Source organism: Pogoniulus pusillus, chromosome 12, assembly GCF_015220805.1.
Source record: "Pogoniulus pusillus isolate bPogPus1 chromosome 12, bPogPus1.pri, whole genome shotgun sequence".
Classification (NCBI taxonomy): Eukaryota; Metazoa; Chordata; class Aves; order Piciformes; family Lybiidae; genus Pogoniulus; species Pogoniulus pusillus.
This window is the reverse complement of record NC_087275.1, coordinates 7,125,434-7,145,622: the sequence shown is the minus strand read 5'-3', so window position 1 is coordinate 7,145,622 and position 20,189 is coordinate 7,125,434. Positions and strand designations below refer to the sequence as shown.

The 20,189-nt window shown below is 43.1% G+C and overlaps 1 long non-coding RNA gene across 5 annotated transcripts in view; it reads left to right on the top strand.

Annotated features, from left to right (window-relative positions):
• The window catches only part of LOC135179971 (uncharacterized), a 158,660-nt gene that overhangs the window by 113,626 nt on the left and 24,845 nt on the right, over positions 1 to 20,189 (top strand). The window contains exon 6 of one of the 5 annotated variants that reach the window (XR_010304217.1): positions 6,264 to 6,619. The exons of the other annotated variants lie outside the window; for them this stretch is intronic. This is a non-coding gene — a long non-coding RNA (uncharacterized LOC135179971). Of the gene's footprint in view, positions 1 to 6,263; positions 6,620 to 20,189 lie in introns of those variants that run through there. 5 annotated transcript variants of the gene reach the window in all.

The following is a 20,189-nucleotide window of genomic DNA, read 5'->3' as shown; positions in this document are numbered from 1 at the left end:
TTTTAGTTAGTGTCCTACATGATTGTGTAGATCTGCTGTGTTGGTGTGGTAGTTTGAGGCTAGCTAGAATGTTTTGCTGAGAAGAACTAGATTACAGGCTGTGAAGAGGAAACAATGGTGATGTCTGCTTCACTCATAGGCTTGCTGAGATGTATAAGGACAAGAACATAAACACAGATAACAGAGTTGCTCTCTGGCTTTTGGGGCTGCACTTCTCTCTCTTTAACCTACTGTCTGTGTGACTAATCCTTCTGCTTCCTAACCCCCCTGGCTGACCATCCAAACTCACCTTGAATGTAGGGCACAGTCTGGGGTAAGGTAGAGGAGTGAGAAGAAGGTAGAAGGGTGGTTGGCAGCCCCCCCGGGGACTCTGGTTTCTGGGGGGGGCTGTTGTGTCTCTGTATTACTTTTAAATTTATCTATTTCTGTCTGTAGCTGTAGATATTGTAAATACCTGCTTGTATATTGTGCTAAGCTGTAAATACAAAGCTCCATTCTTCAATTTCCAGGCTTGGCTGAGTCTAGTCTAGGTGATTTTCTTAAGTGTAGCGGGGGCAGTTAACACCCAAACCACCACAGTTGGATCAGACTGGGAAACCAGGTTATAAGTGAACACACAAAGTCATTTAAACTCTGAGTATGGAGATTGTTTGTAAGTTGAAGGATTAGGCAAGTAATATATCTTTTAGACATTATTTTTAATCACACTATTTAAAAGTGAATTTGGCTCAAAAGAAACGTGTTTTGGGCAAAGGTAATTTTCACATTCTTTGGTTATTTCCTTTCAGAAATCACTATGAAAATTCAAAATGTCACCAACAAGGGAATCTAATTTTTTGAAAATGCTCACTTTTTCTGCTGAAAATAAAACAAGTTTTAATTTTCCCATGTCACTGCAGATAATGCCAAGAAAAAAAAAAAATTCCAGCAAAAGACATTTAGAGTAGATGCTAACGTCCTGTCTTGTAATGTAACAGACATTCAACTGCAGTGATCAAATCCTTTCTCATGAGGGCAAGTCATCTCACTGAAGCAGATAGTCACACTGTTTTGGATGAAGTTCCCTATTTATTTCTAGATAAACAGAGAAGCATGCCAAGCACAAATGCAGGCTGGGCAGTGAGTGGCTGGAGAGCAGCCCTAAGGAGAGGAACTTGGGGGTGCTGGTGGACGAGAAGCTCAACAGGAGCCAGCAGTGTGCACTTGCAGCCCAGAAAGCCAACCAGATCCTGGGCTGCATCAAGAGAAGTGTGGCCAGCAGGTGGAGGGAGGTGATTCTCCCCCTCTACTGTGCTCTGGTGAGACCCCACCTGGAGTACTGCATCCAGTTCTGGAACCCTCATTACAAGAGGAATATGGGTGTGCTGGAGCATGTCCAGAGAAGGGCCACGAGGATGCGCAGAGGGCTGCAGCACCTCTGTTATGAGGACAGACTGAAAGAGTTGGGGCTGTGCAGTCTGGAGAAGAGGAGGGATTTTTTAGGCTGTGAGGGAGTGCCAGGACTAGGAGCAAAGCTGGAGATGGATAGGTTAAGAATGCATGTGAGGAGGAGGTTGTTCAGCATGAGAGTGGTGAGAGCCTGGAATGGGTTGCCCAGGAAGGTGGTTGAGGCCCCATGGCTGGAGGTGTTTAAGGCCAGGCTGGATGAGGCTGTGGGCAGCCTGCTCTAGGGTAGGGTGTCCCTGGGCATGGCAGGAGAGTTAGAACTAGATGATCCTTGTGGTCCCTTCCAACCCTGACTGATTCTATGATTCTAAGCCACTGGAGGAATCTAAAAAGCCATCATTCATACCAGAGTTTTTCTTGAAAATAAGTATTTTCTTTCATATTTTTTTTGCAAATACATCATGGTCTGTGTTTCCCAATATAGTTCTTTCTGCTAATTAAGCTTTGAAATTCTTGAAAGCCACATTATCTATGTATTTTTGTGGCTGCATCCATTGCAATGAGGCTTAGCATCAGTTTTAAGCTAAAATTTTGTATTAAGCCAACCTCAAACTTCTTTAAGAGTATCTCATCAGACTCCATGATTATGTGACATATCTCAAAAAGCACAGAGAGATTGATAGATCTCTAGCAATGGTCTAGTGATGAAGGATGCTGGGATCAAGGTTAGATTGGATGATCCTGGTGGTCTTTTCCAACCATAGAGATTCATAGGTGTTGTGCTGAGGGGTTTGGTTTAGTCAAGGACTTGTCAGTGTGAAAGTAATGATTGGACCTCGATGATCTTGAAGGTGTTTTCCAATCTAAGAAATTATCTGATTCTGTGATTCTGTGATTCTGTGAAATGGCAGGACTGGTAGTGGGAATATTGTTTTCACACATTCATCAATCATTCTCTTACTTTAAGCCTGGAAACAAATAAAGATGAAAAATCTCACACATAATGACTTTCATATTTGTTGCAGAATTCTTTTCACTTATGATTTAAAAAAGCCCAATAATATGGAAGAGTGTGAGTGCAGCCCTTTATGTAAAAGAAATATTATATATATATATACATATAACCTGAAATTATTTACTAGAATTCTTTTGCTGAGCACACAAGCAGAAAGATGCAGGATAATTTAACTTTATAACATTAACACAACTGGCTCACGATTTATAGACGCTGCAGCCATAACTACTGTTTGAAATGCCACATTCAGAGTTTTCAGGCAAAATTATTTTGTGAGTTAGTATTCTGCCTTCTAGGAACTTCTACTGGAATGGTCTTTTATCTGCACAGTAATTAATGGAGTTGCTTCTTCAGCAAAAGTACTGAAAAGTTTAAATGTGAAATAGTTCAGACTGTCATAAAACTGATCACCTGGAATGTATTTGGGTGCATGTAATGATGATGGGTAACAATGATGACTGCTAGATTATTTTGAACAATGAACAGAAACATTTGTGATGCAGAACTTGAATTAGACTGGACAATCTCTTAGGAGAGCTACATTACTTCTGCTGATCATAGGGGGGACAGTCTCAAGTTGTGCCGGGGGAAGTCTAGGCTGGACGTTAGGAGGAAGTTCTTTCCAGAGAGAGTGATTGGCATTGGAATGGGCTGCCCAGGGAGGTGCCCTGGAGGTGTTGAAGAAAAGCCTGGCTGAGGCACTTAGTGCCATGGTCTAGTTGACTGGCTAGGTCTGGATGCTAGGTTGGACTGGATCATGTTGGAGGTCTCGTCCAACCTGGTTGATTCTATGATTCTATACATTGACTCCTAGATTGATTTCTGTACACATGAAATACTCAGCTTTCATTTTACCAGCTATCTGCACATTTTAAGCATGCTCTGTGTTTCTTTAAATTCTTCACAATTTCTATGAAATATTAATATATGGATTGGGAGAGTTTAGTTTGTTAACTATAAATTAAGAATTGACATTCATTATTTAGTGGTTAAATCCTGGCCTCCAGTTTTTCTGCTCTTTGTTGTTCTAATTATTCTTTTCCTAATGGAAGTAATTACACAGTTGTGCAGCAGCAGGTCAAAATGTATCTCCTCCAGATTTAAAAACAAGCTTCAGTATATTTATTTAGAAGTCAGAAGGTAAACCCAGTGTAAAATGGTCACTTGACCCTGTGAAGTTGGAAAGGAAACAAGATATTTTAACAAGTTTCCATCTTTCTTTGTCTGATTTTTAATTAGGATTGATACTCATGGCAACATCTGCAGAAATAATACACACCTGCAGTATTATCACAGAATCAGTCAGGGTTGGTAGGGGCCACAAGGATCATCTATTTCCAACCTTCCTGCCATGCCCAGGGACACCCTAACCTAGATCAGGCTGGCCAGAGCCTCCCATTGACATGAGAGGTCAAAGGACAAGAGCAGATATTGCAAAATGTTCTTGAGCAAGCATCATGCCACCTCATATCACCCAAATGCCTCCTTTGTTTGATATTAATAACACTATGCTGTATTCAACTATAGAATGAAAGTCCCACCAGTAGCAACAGTTACTCATGAATGACTGACTAATTCCTTGAGTGTCAACAGATAGAGTTTAAAATACCCTGTGGCACAAAAGGTTAGTTTTGCTGTCACTTTGTCAATGGAAAGACTTGGATATTTCATTTCTTTGGTCAGTATGCTCCTACACCTGATTACTGATATAAATCACAGGCTGCAGATGTGCTATGTCAGTGACAAATAACATCTGTCCATTTTCAACAGGCTATTTGCTAACTCAAAGTTCTTGACAAAAGTGGGCAGAAAGATTAAACTCAGCTTTACATTTATTGAAGTGATATACTACTGCTTGATTGCAAAACTTATTACTGAGTTAGTAACCATTGCACCAACCTGCTGGCTAAGCTGTCAGCCTGCGGCTTGGATGGCAACACTCTGTGCTGGGTTAGGAACTGGCTGGAGGGCCGGACCCAGAGAGTGGTGGTGAATGGTGCCACATCCAGCTGGCAGCTGTCACTAGTGGTGTCCCTCAGGGATCAGTGCTGGGCCACATCCTCTTTAACATCTTCATCGATGATCTGGATGAGGGCATGGAGTCAGTCATCAGCAAGTTTGCAGATGACACTAAGCTGGGGGCAGATGTGACTGAGTTGGAGGGCAGAAGGGCTCTGCAGCAGGACCTTGACCACCTGGACAGATGGGTAGAGTCCAATGGGATGGTGTTCAATAGCTCCAAGTGCAGGGTGCTGCACTTTGGCCACAACAATCCCGTGCAGAGATACAGGCTGGGATCGGAGTGGCTGGAGAGCAGCCAGACAGAGAGGGATCTGGGGGTGCTGATTGATACCCACCTGAACATGAGCCAGCAGTGTGCCCAGGTGGCCAAGAGAGCCAGTGGCATCCTGGCCTGCATCAGGAATGGTGTGGTCAGCAGGAGCAGGGAGGTCATTCTGCCCCTGTACTCTGCACTGGTCAGACCACACCTTGAGTGCTGTGTTCAGTTCTGGGCCCCCCAGTTTAGGAGGGACATTGAGATGCTTGAGCGTGTCCAGAGAAGGGCGATGAGGCTGGGGAGAGGCCTTGAGCACAGCCCTACGAGGAGAGGCTGAGGGAGCTGGGATTGGTTAGCCTGGAGAAGAGGAGGCTCAGGGGTGACCTTGTTGCTGTCTACAACTACCTGAAGGGTGGTTGTGGCCAGGGGGAGGTTGCTCTCTTCTCTCAGGTGGCCAGCACCAGAACAAGAGGACACACCCTGAGGCTGCGCCAGGGGAGATTTAGGCTGGAGGTGAGGAGAAAGTTCTTCACTGAGAGAGTCATTGGATACTGGAATGGGCTGCCCGGGGAGGTGGTGGAGTCGCCGTCCCTGGAGCTGTTCAAGGCAGGATTGGACGTGGCACTTGGTGCCATGGTCTAGCCTTGAGCTCTGTGGTAAAGGGTTGGACTTGGTGATCTGTGAGGTCTCTTCCAACCCTGATGATACTGTGATACTGTAACCTAACTATCCAAATTCCTACACAAGGGTACAGCACATTCACCATCAGATCTCTGATGCAAAACACAACTAAATACTCTTCAGTTAAAGATTGTTAGGTATTGTTTTTCCTTTTTATTCTTAAACTGCCTCATTTAAAATGATTATAAATTAGCAACATTTTAATTTGACAGAGGACGATGGCAGTGATACTCCTTTCAATTATGTCTTTATGACTATGGACTGTGTGATTCACATCTACAGTTATTAAGGTGCCTTTGACATAACCTCAGGACTTCATAAACTGATGGTACCCACCTCTGGGATTTATTAAGTAGATGCATTGTCCCTCACAGTTCTGACAAAGGTCAGCTTCAGAATCTTGCTCTTCCTTAACAAACAATTACCAGAAAATACTGGTATTGGAATGGGCTGCCCAGGGAGGTGGTGGAGGCACCGTCCCTGGGGGTCTTCAAGAAAAGACTGGATGAGGCACTTAGTGCCAGGGTCTAGTTGATTGGTTAGGGCTGGGTGCTAGGTTGGACTGGATGATCTTGGAGGTCTCTTCCAACCTGGTTGATTCTATGATTCTATGATTCTTAAACCTCAAGATAATAATGCTGAGACTTCCCAGAACCTAAATTCTGTTCAGTTGCCTTCAAAAACATGTTGAGCAGCTGCCATCCCTTTTAATACAGCCAAAGTGTTCTATTTTTAACAATGAGTTGAATTTAATCAGCGTAGTTGGAATTTTGGCTGTGACAAGGAAAAAGGACTGTCATTATTTCATTTATTTAAGTTGCCTCGTTTTCCAAGGTGAATGCAGTTGTTGAGTAGAAAAATCCTTGCGAAAACTGCTGAATCTTGTTACTGTTTTGGGTCTAGTTGGAAATCTACTGCAAGACACATTACTTGGAACATAAAGAATAAAGAGCAATGCATTCCAGGAACATAAGAAGAGCAACTTGAGAATAACTGAATTGCAACTTACTATGTACCACCTTGAGACCTTGGAATCTCTGAATAGTTGCATAAAGATGCAAAGAAATGAAAAGGAATAACAATATTGCTTCTAATAATGGAGAAAGAACAATCCTAATCCATGAAAGAACTCATACCAGTGTTGCATAGCTATTAATAAATTCTGATGCATATTCTAGGCCTTGGAAACATTCAGATATGTGAAAGCCTGGCTTGAGTTACTGTGCCTAAGAGTACATGCACAGGATCCTGAAAGAATCCTCCCCTCTTCTGAAGGATCCTGAAAGAAGGAGTCCTCCCCTCTTCTGAGCTACACTAAAATAAATCAAAAACTCCAAAGCTTTGATGATTTTCCCCCTATCATTTCTAGCTGGAATTACTTGTCTTGCTTAAACCAAAACAGTAGTTGACAAGTCAGCATTTGTGATGGTTTGGCTGTTACCCACTCCCCTGCACTTTGGAAATCACCCAGACTAGACTCAGTGGCTCTGGAAATTGAATGAAGCTTATTATTTACAGCTTAGCAGAATATACAATCAGATATTTACAGTATATACAGTTATAGACAGAAATAGACAAGGTAAAAGGTAATACAGAAACACAACAGCCCTCCCAGAAGCCTGACTCCCCAGGAGGGGCTCTCAACCACCCTTCCACCTTCTCCCACCCCTCTCTACCTTGCCTCAGACATTGTCTTGTGCCTAAGGAAGATTGGAGGGTTGGCCAGGAAGGTTAGGAAGCAGGTGGATTAATCAGAGAGACAGCAGGTTAGGTTAGAGAGAAAAAAAATGCAGCCCAAAGCCCAGAGAGCAACTTCCTTATCTATGTTTGTATTCTTGTTTTTATACATCTCAGCAAGCCTGAGTGAAGTAGACATCACCACTGTTTCCCTTTCACAGCCTATAATCTAGTTCTTGCCAAAACACCCTAGCTGGCTTCAAACTAGCACATTATTTTAAGGATAAGAAAAACAGGAGGATGCCTGAGCTTCTGTCTGTCTCTGACAGCCCAGTCCAAATGTAGGCTTTGTCTTTTCAGATACAGCAGCTGTAGCAAACTTACCTGGAATAGATCTAAGTGCTGATCAAAATGATTTAAAAAACCCCACAGCAGCCTTGGAAATTTTATCCTTTATTTGACCATATTCTACAACAGAGTTTTGGGAACTGCAGTACGCTCATCACAGTCACCAAGCAAGGTATTAAATTTAGGTCTTTGTGTCATTTTATGTCACTAACCTTGAAAACAAACCAGAAAATAAGCTCAGTATGCTTCTGAACTATGAACAACTCCAATGATTTAGCAAGTTAGACTGATGCAAAACTCTTGTGCAAGTAAGAAATCTGTAAGAGTAATTTCAGAATATCAGTGCAATGTGTGCTATATGGAGAGGCAGTGTTGGGAACTGGCTGAAAAATGGGGGGCATGAGCCCCTAGAACCTTGTACAATCAAGCCTTGGATGTGAGGTCTGAGCGTTGGAACTGCAGTAAACCACAGTGCTGTGTGTGTGAAGAAGCTCAGAGGAATTTGTCCTTGAGCCTTTTGATAAGCAGCTTCTGTGGGACTGTGTGCAGAGTGGGAGGGAAATAGGAGGAATATGCAAATTCCAATCTCTAGGTGCACTAAACACTTTTGAAGTAACTGCAAGTAGGGAGGATTATGCATACTCAAATATTTAGATGTGCCAAATGCTAGTGAACAGTAGCACCTTGCATGCTGTGTGTGCTCACTTTTCTCACCCTACCTGAAAGTGTGTGCTTTGTAACTTGAAGTCTGATACTCTCAGTAAAGCTTGGATAGCATAGCTCATATTGAGCTGTCTCCTTGCTTTCTTTTCCTGTCCACAAGGCAGGAGCTTGTGGGAGAATGCAGCACAGGTAATGCTATCATTGTGTTTCACGCAGTTTTCTGTGAGCATTTAGCCCACATGAGTTCTCTTTTTTTCACTAATGACAGTTGGGAACTGTAGTGCATTAAAAATCTGATGAGCATCAATTCCAAATTGCTTCTAGGGGTGTAGTGTGAATCAATTAATATCTTCTGTTCTGACATAAATTCAAAGGCTGCAGTTGTCAGAAGCATATCCTGGTATAACTGTAGAATATGCAGTGTGTATTGATGAGTATTCTAAGAGGGATATGGAGATAATTATATGCAACAGTACTTATAATGAAACAAAATCAATGTTATTTTCTACTGATCTTCACAGAGGCATAAAATAGATTCAGTGCTAATAGTTCTGCTAATTGCATGTATCCTTATGCATATTTATGAATACGAGATAACTAGACTACTTCAGAATAAAAAAGAAGCAAAGCTCTTAGCAGGAATTTACCAGCTAAATCCATTAAAATAAAAAAGTTAGTTTATAGAGAAAATAAAAAAGAAGCCACAGAAGGCTGTAGGTGAAGAAAAATAGTCTCAAATGTTAGGTAGGAGAGTCCTGCAAGGGACCTGAACAGGCTGGATACATGGGCAGAGGCCAATGGGATGAGATTTAACAAGGCCAAGTGCAGGGTACTGCACTTTGGCCACAACAACCCCAAGCAGAGCTACAGGCTGGGGACTGAGGGGCTGGAGAGCATCCAGGAGGAAAGAGACCTGGGGGTACTGATAGATAGTAGGCTGAAGATGAGCCAGCAGTGTGCCCAGGTGGCCAAGAGAGCCAATGGCATCCTGGGCAGTATCAGGAACAGTGTGGCCAGTAGGACAAGGGAGGTCATTCTGCTCCTGTACTCTGCACTGGTTAGACCACACCTTGAGTACTGTGTTCAGTTCTGGGCCAGCCCGGCACTGAACACCTTCAGGGAGGGAGCAGTCACAACTTCCCTGGGCAACCTGTGCCAGTGTCTCACAACCCTCACCATAAAGAACTTCTTCCTAACATCTGCTCTAAATCTCCCCTCTGCTAGTTTAAACCCATTACTCCTCATCCTGTCATTACCAGACCTTGTAATAGTCCTTCCCCAGCCTTCCTGTAGGCCCCCTTCAGATACTGGAAGGCTACTACAAGGTCTCCTTGAAGCCTTTTCCAGGCTGCAGAGCCCAAACTCTTGTAGCCTGTCCTCACAGCAGAGTTGTTCCAGCCCTCTGATCATCTTCGTGGCCCTCCGCTGGGCTTGCTCCAACAGTTCCATGTCCTTCTTGTGTTGGGGGCTGCAGAACTGCACACAGTACTCCAGGTGGGGTCTGAGGAGAGCAGAGGATAGGGGTAGAATCCTCTCCCTTGCCCTGCTGACCACACTTCTCTCACTGCAGCCCAGTACACAGTTGCTGTCTGGCTGCACATGCACATTGCCAGCTCATGTTGAGCTTTTCATCAGCCCAGACCCCCAGGTCCTTTTCTTCAGGGCTGCTCTCAGCCATTTGCTGCCTAACTTGTGTTTGTGCTTGGATTTGAGATGACCCAGGCGCAGCACCTTATATTTGGCCTTGTTGAATGTCATGAGGTTGGCCTGGAACTACCCTTCCAGCTTGTCCTCTGGTTGGATTCCTGCCCTCTAGCAAGTCAACTGTGCCACACAGCTTGGTGTCATCTGCAAACTTGTTGAAGGTGCAATAAGGATGAGTGATATTGCTTAAATGTCAAAATCACGTCCGTAAAGGGAAGCCACATCTCACAAATCAACATTTTCTGAGTCACCCACTGCTGCAATAGCATATCAGTAGTCTTTAAGGAGTCTTGAATTTAATTAAATTTAAATCAAATTATAACTTTTGGGAAAAAAAAAAAGCTATCATGGTTAAGAAGTGAGGGTGATTTTTTCAATTAATCTGTGGTTGAAAGAAAAGAGAAGCTTCATTGCAAACGCTGAGCTGAATGAGAGAAAACCCAACTGAATATTTATCTCACTGGAAGTTATTAAGTGAAAAATAAAAATTGCCATGACTGACTCATGACTGACTCAGTGTTTGTAGAAAATGAATAGCTGCTGGCAGAGTGGTTGAAGAGGAAAATCAAAGCTATGTGAGAAGAGTGGCATATATTTGGCAGGGGAGAATGTACTTTGACCAGTTAATGTGGACATCTTATCATACAGTGTCTGAGTTTTGAGCCATGAGCTGCCCAAGGCAAAAGGACAGAAAGATATTTTACCCTAAAGGTACCCCAAGCCTCAACAGGCTTCAACCAGCCAAAATCTATTCCTCTACTCTCAGCCTTAGTAAGTCTAGGACATGGCCAGATTGCCCTCCAACCAAAACAGGCCTATCAAGCTTCAATGCCCCCTCCCCAAGCCAGACTGACTATGCCCACTGGCATAGCTAGAAATCAATTGCCAGCCAAGGCCACAGACCCATCCACAAACCAAGAGATAACAGCCACCATGTGTGCTTGGAAAAGAGAGGAGGGAGAGGCAAGGAGAACATCATAGAATCAAACCAGGTTGGCAGAGACTTCCAAGATCATCCAGTCCAACCTATCACCCAGCCCTATCCAATCAACTAGACCATGGCATGAAGTATCCCTTATATATGTAGTCTGGCCCTTATAAAGGGAGATAAAGGAAAGGAGAATAGAATAAACAATCACTATGTCCTTTGTTCTCCCCCAGGACTTTCTAGTCTCTCTGGTGGACATTTCTCTGTAGTTATACCAACTAACTCTTCATTTCCCTTAACCTACAATGTATAGTCCCAAAGTGCCAGTGTTCAGGAATAGTCTGAGTAGCCAAGCTTTGGTCATTTAGAAACTATTCCCAGATATTTCAATTTTTGTCTCTAACAAGTTATCTAAATCTTCATTGAGTAACTTCTTTCTTGAATATGAATAAGAGAGAGAGAATCCTAAGAGTCATTAAGGTTAGTAAAGACCTCTGAGACCGTCGACTCCAACCAGCATTGCCAGTGACACTAAATCATGTCCCTCAGTGCCACACCTGCACAGCTTTTAAACTCCTGCATGGATGAAAACTTCACCACTGCCCTAGGTAGCTTGTTCTGATCTTCCAGTGAAGAAATATTTCTCCATGTCCGAATCAAGCCTTCTCTAGTGCAATCTGAGGCTGTTTCTTCTTGTCCCATTGCTTGTTTCTTGGGAGAAGAAAAGGCTTCCTTCAGGGAGCTGTAAAGAGCAAGGAGGTCTCCCCTCAGCCTCCTTTTATTCAGGCTGAACAATCCCTGGTCTCACAGCCACTCCTTGCAAGACTTGCGCTCTAGACCCTTCACCAGCTTCACTGTTCTTCTTGAAACATGATCCAGCACTTCAATCTCTCCAGAGAAAGGGGACCAAAACCTAAGACATTATTCAAGGCACAGTGTCATTCGTGCCTAGTACAGGAGCACAGCCCCTTCCCCATCATGTTGGCCACCCTCTTGATAACACAAGCCAGGATGTTGGTGGCTTTCTTGGCACCTGTCCACACACTGGCTCATCTTCAGCTGTTTGTTGACCACCAACCCCAGGTCCTTTTTCTGCCAGGTAGCTTTCTAGCTTCTCTACCCCAAGCCTGCAGTGTTCATGAGGCTGTTGTGACCCACGTGTGGGATCCAGAACTTGACCTTGTTGAACTGGTAGTGGATTTTTAAAGAAGAACCCAATGAATATGCTATTCTCCCTCTGCAGTTTGTCATAAGTAGAGGTATTTGTGCAGGATTTGCCTGCCTTACTCTCAGAAGCAAGATGCAAACACACATAGAAACTCCATACAGCAGCCAGCACAGTCCACTGTGCCTGGCTGTGTTGACCAAGTGCTGCTCTGGGGACACTTCTGTTCATATGGTCTTCAATGTCTCAAGCCTGCAGCTTGCATATGGACAAAAGATCCTTTGTAAAAGATGATGTGTCCCAATGAAGCTGGACAATGCAGAACTGCTCAGCAATAGGGAGGTTTAGAATTGCCACTGTGGCTCTGTCCTGGTGCATCTTGGAGCCGGGTCTTATCTCTTCTCTGCTGAAGGCAGAACCAAAAATCAAACTTGTTCCTAGAAAAGCCCCTTCTGCTTTCACCACAAATCTTGATGCCAGAAGGTATGAGAGGAACTGAGCAATAGGAGAGGGTGATGTGCAATGAAATCAGTGCCTGCTTAAACCATGGATGTTGCGTCAGCTGTATGTCTGGAGCCAAGACTTTGGCTATGGATGTTAACTCTTCCAGTGTTTGGTTTCCATTTTTCTGAGAGTGAACAACTAAATCATGGAATTCACCAGCTTCAGCAGTAGGTTCATCTCATTTCTTTGCTGCAATTACTCTTCATTTTGTGTACTGGTAAGAAAAATCAGTCTTGAGGCACCTATAAAGGGATCCAGGAGGCTTGTGAACATCTCTAAGGCAGCCACAGCTGCTGAAGTGCTTTTCACTGACAAGACCCACTTCCATGTAATTCTTCCCCAATTTCTTCTGTGTTATTTTCAATTAGAGTCATTACAACAGAGCTATCTACAGTCAGAAATGATGGAAATCAAATGCAGAAATATGTAGGATTTCCAGAAAGAAGAACCGGGGCAGCATCATCTCTTCTATTGATATTTGTGTCCTTTTGTTGTCCTTGTCAGCTCTGGTCAGCTCAACTCAAGTGGATCCATTTCTTTCAGTGGGTTAAATTTGACTCCTTTTCTGACAATGCTGGAGTTTCTAAACATTTGCTTTGTTGAACTGTGCATCATTGGTAAAGTTCTTGACTCCATATTGTATATTTTGTTGTATATCTCCTGTATTGCAGAAAATTATTAACACTTAAATATGGTATTTTTGGAGAAAGAAAACAAAGGAATGAATATCACAGCTAAAAGGAAGCAAGGAGAGAAATGGAATGAACACACTCTGGTTAGTAGTACCAGCAGCTTTTTCAGTGAAGAATCTGGTGATGTGTATTTCTCCCTGAAAGCTCACCATATCTGCATAAGGCTTGCTACTGCCTCTTGTAGCTGCAACCTCCCAGAATCTGAGGACTTAAAGCTTTATTCTGCTATTTTCTGAGAATTTCTTGACTTATTTATTTGTTTTCCACTCTGGTTTCCATTGCTTGGGATGAAGAAGTGCAAGGACTTTGTTGGATTTCACTTTGTTCTGTTGTAACAGTACTGCAACCATATTTCAAGAGGTATCGCCTTTGTACCCTGCTTCCCTGGTTTGGCTTCCCAGGGCTATGAGGTATTTAGTTAATTGCTTCCTTAGTGTACACTGTTGCAAATAGCCTGCACCTGTAGAATGTATGATTTTCCATTGGAATGGGCTGCCCAGGGAGGTGGTGGAGTCACCATCCCTGGAGGTGTTGAAGCAAAGCCTGGCTGAGGCACTTAGTGCCATGGTCTAGTTAACTGGATAGGGCTGGATGCTAGGTTGGGCTGGATGATCTTGGAGGTCTCTTGCAACCTGGTTGATTCTATGATTCTATTATTCTATGGTTGATGTTGTCAGGCTTCATTCTGACTGCACACAAGAAAAATTTATATCCCATCCAATTTGGCATTATCATGGATTAGAATGCACAGTGCAGACCTTTAAAGGTAGTGACATTTTTCAACGTGACGTTTCAGCAGGTTTCCAACACTAATGATTTATGTAGCTAACTTTATAAATTGCAGTTCTATAGAAGAAGTCTTAACTTAATTAAGTCTTCATCATATAAACTGGTGGCTTCTCTTCTGTCTTCATAAATGAAAATATTGAAACCAATACTGCAACTAAATGAAACTGTAATTTTATGACACCTAGCTTATGATTCAATAATCTCATTGAATTGTTTTAGTATCCATCTTCTGCGTGTCCTTTAAGAAGTACACAAAGCCTCAGACTTTGGAAATGAAGACAAATGTCATGCTCATAAAGCTCCAACTTGCATATAGCCAGGGCAATGATTTAATGTTGAGAAAGATATAGTCCATTTCATAAAACAGTCATCTAATGAAAGCTGGCCCAGAATGCTATCCAAACAGCTATGGTGCTGTGATGGGATGACCATGGCTGGCTGCCATCCCTTGTTTATGATAACAGCATGCAATCCACATCAACATATTAAATTAAGAGAACGCAGCAGTCAGTCTGACTAACCAGAATAGGTCTTGCAAAGAAGCCACAAAAGCATTTGTTCCACTTAGTTTTGTATGTTTTATGCAGCTAGTTTTTCTAATGCACAGGAAAATCAGTTTAACTCCTCATTTGGAAAAAGAACAAAAATCCACTGTCAATATTATTTTTGTGTTTCTGAGATATGTAGCTAATAACCAAAGCCCTTATTTATTTACTATTTAACTTCTCAATTTCTGCTTCAGAATCATTATTGTTTTCATGCATCTGGTTTCAGAAGACGTACTTAATCTGATACTCTCAGCTCAAATCCAATTACTACCTACCCAAATAATCCATATCATTTTTTTTGAGTGTGGGAAATAATTTCCAGTGTTGCAACTAAAAACGTTTTGGAGCAGTGATGTCTAATGTTAAGCAGATGCTTCCGTTCTAGAAACTATTGTTTTCACATGTCATTCATAGAATTATAGGATCAACCAGGTTGGAAGAGACCTCCAAGGTCATCCAGTCTAACCTAGCACCCAGCCTTATCCAGTCAACTAGATCCTGGCACTAGGTGCCCCATCCAGTCTTTTCTTGATCACCTCCAGGGACAGAAATTCTACCACCTCCCTGGGCAGCCCATTGCAATGGCAAATCACTCTCTCTGGCAAGAACAAGCCTAGACCTCCCCTGGCACAATTTGAGAATGTGTCCCCTTGCTCTGCTGCTGGTTGCCTGCGAGAAAAGACTGACCCCCACCTGGTGACAACCTCTCTTCAGACAGCAATGAGGTCACCCCTGAGCCTCCTCTTCTCCAGGCTAAACAACCTCAGCTCCCTCAGCCTCTCCTCATAGGGTTTGTGTTCCAGACCCCTCAGCAGTGTTCTTGCCCTTCTCTGGACACTTTCCAGTACCTTCACATCTCTTCTCTTGAACTGAGTCACCCAGAACTGGACACTCACAAGTTAGATCAGGAATATCAAACAAGGACAGGCTGTCTGTAGATGCCTTTGAGTCCTGAGAAGTGATTCCTGTACATTCCTCACTTAATTATGTAAAATGCTTTGAGAACACATAAGAAGATATTAAGGCAGTGACTGAATAAAGTCATTGTCCTTTATCTCACAGTATCACACAGTATCACAGTATCATCAGGATTGGAAGAGACCTCACAGATCATCAAGTCCAACCCTTTACCACAGAGCTCAAGGCTAGACCATGGCACCAAGTGCCACATCCAACCTTGCCTTGAACAGCTCCAGGGATGGCGACTCCACCACCTCCCCGGGCAGCCCATTCCAGTGTCCAATGACTCTCTCAGTGAAGAACTTTCTCCTCAGCATCTCTTTGCTGAATTTGAAGGTTAGGAGTTTGAGCCATTTCAGGATTTCAGGCAAATTTTAGTAGTAGTTCTCTTAAGAGCTAGATCAGTCCCCCAGCAGTGTTATGGAGATGAGATCCTATCATGTCTGCTGCCACACAGCACAGCTCAGAAGATGGTATACTTCAAGATACACAACTCTGCTGTCTCTTCCCCATCTTTCCCCACACTAGTATTACATGCAAGTTTTCAACTGGCACAATTGTATTAGGTTTGCATCCATTTGGGCAATAATTTAGATGTTTTTTTCCTTTTAAAATAAACAATTAAAATATAATCACCATTATGCTTGCAAAGTACTTTTAATGTTTATAATATTTGATCTTTACTTGGGTATCAATTTTCACAGAATCACAGAATGTTAGGGGTTGGGAGGGACCTTGAAAGATCATCTAGTCCAACCCCCCTCCCTGAGCAGGGACACCTAAACCAAATCACACAGAACACATCCAGGTGGGTTTTGAGTATCTCCTGAGCTGGAGACTCCACAACTGCCCTGGGCAGCGTCACCCTCACAGGGAAATAACTTTTCCTTATGTTTACATGGAACTTCCTGAGTCTCAGCACTTGAGACACTGGCTTTGTTATAGAAGTTCAGTGACAGGAAGAAAAATAGTTCCATTTTTGAAGTGCAGTTCAGATGACTAACAGCACCTAAACTGTTCCTAAAATGATTTTCCATACCTGATTTTGTTTTTTTGTGGATGCTTAGTACCAGTGTTTTTAGCACAAAAATGACTTATCTTGGGAGATCTGAAAATCATATGGTGTCACTGACATAAAGAAATAGCAGAAGAAAAATGTTATTGTGACACTCTATTAAGCTGTAGGGTATAATGTAAAATAGAGAACTAAAAATCAGGGGAAAAAAGGGAACAAAGGAACAAAACCCAGCAAAGAAAAGCACAAGAAGGAGGGTGGAAAAAATGCTAGAGGGAACACAAACTGCTGCAAGCAAGATTTACCATAATCACTCACAGAAGGTTTACAAAAGGATATTACAGCTACCTGGGAGACCAGAGCCCAGGGCCATTTTGGCACACAAACCAGAGAGAAACTATAGTGTAGTAATACGCTGGTTTGGGATCTAATCATAATAGAGGTGTTCATAAGGCACAAGGCAGCAAAAACAGTCAAAATAGGAAAGTCAACTAAATTTCTTTAAGTAAATAATACTGATGCAATGACAGTGTCAGAGATTTCTGTCTTTGTGGATATTGTGAGGACTGTCATATCCACCCAAAAGAGTAAATATCCTGCAGACTGAGCGTGAGCGTTCTCTGTGTTAGTTTAATCCTGGAGATTTACACTAGCTGAAAGAAACCAAATATTGGCATCAGGAACAATTCCTATCACAGTAAGGATGTCTCATTCTGTCGGGTCTGAAGATAAAACACCTCTGTGCAGATAAATCTCTTGGATATTGACATTTTTTCCACAATGCTAGGTTAACAATGCGCTATGTATCTTCATTGTTTCAACTGCAGTAAAGGTATTTTTTCTCATCTAGTAATGGTGCATGTCTTGTGAGTTTTCATAGAATCATAGAATCAACCAGGGTGGAAGACACCTCCAACATCATCCAGTCCAACCTATTGCCTAGCCCTATCCAGTCAACTAGACCATGGCACTAAGTGCCTCAGCCAGGCTTTTCTTGAAGACCCCCAAGGACAGTGCCTCCACCACCTCCCTGGGCAGCCCATTCCAATGCCAATCACTCTCTCTGCCAACAACTTCCTCCTAGCATCCAGCCTAGACCTCTCCTGGCACAACTTGAGACTGTGTCCCCTTGTTCTGTTGCTGGTTGCCTAGCAGAAGAGACCAACCCCCACCTGGCTACAACCTCTCTTTGGGTAGTTGTAGACAGCAATGAGGTCTGCCCTGAGCATCCTCTTCTCCAGGCTGTACACCCCCAGCTCCCTCAGCCTCTCCTCATAGGCTTTGTGTTCCAGGCCCCTCACCAGCTTCATCACCCTTCTCTGGACACCTTCCAGCACCTCAACATCTCTCTTGAATTGAGGAGCCCAGAACTGGACACAGGATTCAAGGTGTGGCCTGACCAGTGCTGAGTACAGGGGAAGAATAACCTCCCTTGTCCTACTGGCCACACTGTTCCTGATCCAGGCCAGGATGCCATTGTCTGTCCTGGCCACCTGTGCACACTGCTGGCTCATCTTCAATCTACCAGTGCCCTCAGGTCCCTTTCCTCCTGGCTGCTCTCCAGCCACTCTGTCCCCAGCCTGTAGCCCTGCTAGGGTTTGCTGTGGCCAAAGTGCAGAACCCTGCACTTGGCCTTATTTTGTGAATTTGCTCATGAGATTTTCCATGCTTGTATCTTGTCTCCTCTTCTATGTTTTTTGGTTGGGTTTTTTTTGTTTTGTTTGATTGTTTGTGGCTTTGTCATTTTGTTTGGTTGGGTTTTTTTTTATTTGGTTGGTTTGGGTTTGGTTTTGTTGTTACTGAAAGGAACTAGGGAAATAATGCTAGCATGTTCATTTCATACTGACTGTAGAAGTCCTAGCTACCTTTCCATCTGAAATGATTTTATTTAAAAGGAGGCACAAATGCCAGTGTGATAGAACTGTAACTGCAAGCCCATAAGAGATGGGTATTGCAGCATGCAGTGGTGCAAGGCCTTGTCTGTAGACCTACAAGTTCAGAACCTGCTTAAGCTGTGAAACTGGAATGATACAAAAATGAGTGAACCTGTCTTCTTCTTGCCTTCCTAGGAGACATTCCAGCCTCAACTATGTGTCAGTACTCATTACGTAGTAAATCACATCACCTTCTCAACCTGATGATGTATTTGTGTAGTTTTCTACCAGATCCATTCATAGTATCATAGTAGTATAGTATCATAGTATCATCAGGGTTGGAAGAAACCTCACAGATCATCAAGTCCAACCCTTCACCACAGAGCTCAAGGCTAGACCATGGCACCAAGTGCCACGTCCAACCTTGCCTTGAAGTGCCCCAGGGACGGCGACTCCACCACCTCCCCGGGCAGCCCATTCCAGTGTCCAATGAACCTGTTTACCACAAGACCGCCCAGTTGCAAGGGAAAGTGAACATACTTTCAACCACAGCAAAGCTGGGGCTAGCAGCTTGGACTAAAACCATCTTACAGTGTCCTGGAGCCACAGCTGATGTAGCATGGGTGTTCATCTGCATGACCCTAGCTATAGTATGTGACTGAGGAATGTATTCTATGTTGTTTCCCATGGTGAAAACTGGAACTACAAAGCTTCATAAACCACCTGCTAAACTTTTGTTCCAGAGTGCCCAGCCCTTGGTCCCGCAGGGCTCCTTGTGTATTTTCTTTGTCTGTAAGCTGAGAAGGGTCACAGTCTTCTTTTCCTGTGCTTTATATGGCTTTTGTCTTTCTACAGCCAGGTTTCTAGATCCTGTGCTGTTCTTCTGCATGTCTCTGTGCAAGCGCCTGCTATAAGAGCACTGAGACCTCAGGGGAGGCAGGGTGAGGAGGAAGTTGAGGCTATCTTTCACTATTACAGTGACACAAAAGACCAAACCCCAAATCAAACCAAAACAATTCAATGTGTTTACTGGGATTGATATCTGTACCCCAGCCAACTGTAACTGTAATTCATTCTGATTTCTAGTGGCTATCTATAAATCGTGGTGATCCTGGTTGCTGTAGTCAATTAACCTTTTCATTTTATTGAGTGGTTCTATAAATAATTATATAAAAGCTATGTAAATCATCACAAATGTATTATAATCACCTTGACAATTGCTTTGTATCTCAGTGGGTATGGGGGAAAATGGAACCTGTTCCTAGAGCATTTCTGGTTGCTAAGAAACAGTTACTTCAGTCGTAGAAATTGTCTCTCACACCAGATACATTATTCTGGCAAATTGGACTTTCAGATTGAGTACCAAGGGAAAGGAGAACAATCAGAAATTGAGACAATTGCTATTACAGAGCTGCATGGGGTCTAGTACATCTGTGTCAAAGATTCTGGTTTTAGATCTGCCTCTGTTTCCATTTTCATTAACTCATCTTTTTCTTTCCTTATTTATTTTTTTTACTTCTCCTCATCTCTTTTATTCCCTTCCCCAAGAAAACATTTGATAAGGCAGTGTACCATAAAATCTAGTTTCTTATTAGTGAGAGAGGGATGGAAAATATGATGCTCACCAGTTCTTACTTACCTCATTTTTTCAAAAAGTAAACTTGTGTTATGGGGTTTAAGGCAGGTCTCAGCAGCAGCATGTGGGCAAGAAGTCTCTGCTTTTTTACGGTGTGTGAAGCAGCTGGGGAAGGTAAGAAAGTTCATTCTGGGTCTGTTGCTTTGTGAGGTTATGCAGACTCCTTGCCAAGTGAGAGCTGTGCAGCAGCCTGGTGTTGGGGTCCTTGGGAAAGGCAGATTAGTTTTGCTATAGGAGACTGCTATAGTTTTGCTATAGGAGGCTGTAGCCAGGTGGGGGTTGGTCTCTTCTGCCAGGCAAGCAGCAACAGAAAGGGGACACAGTCT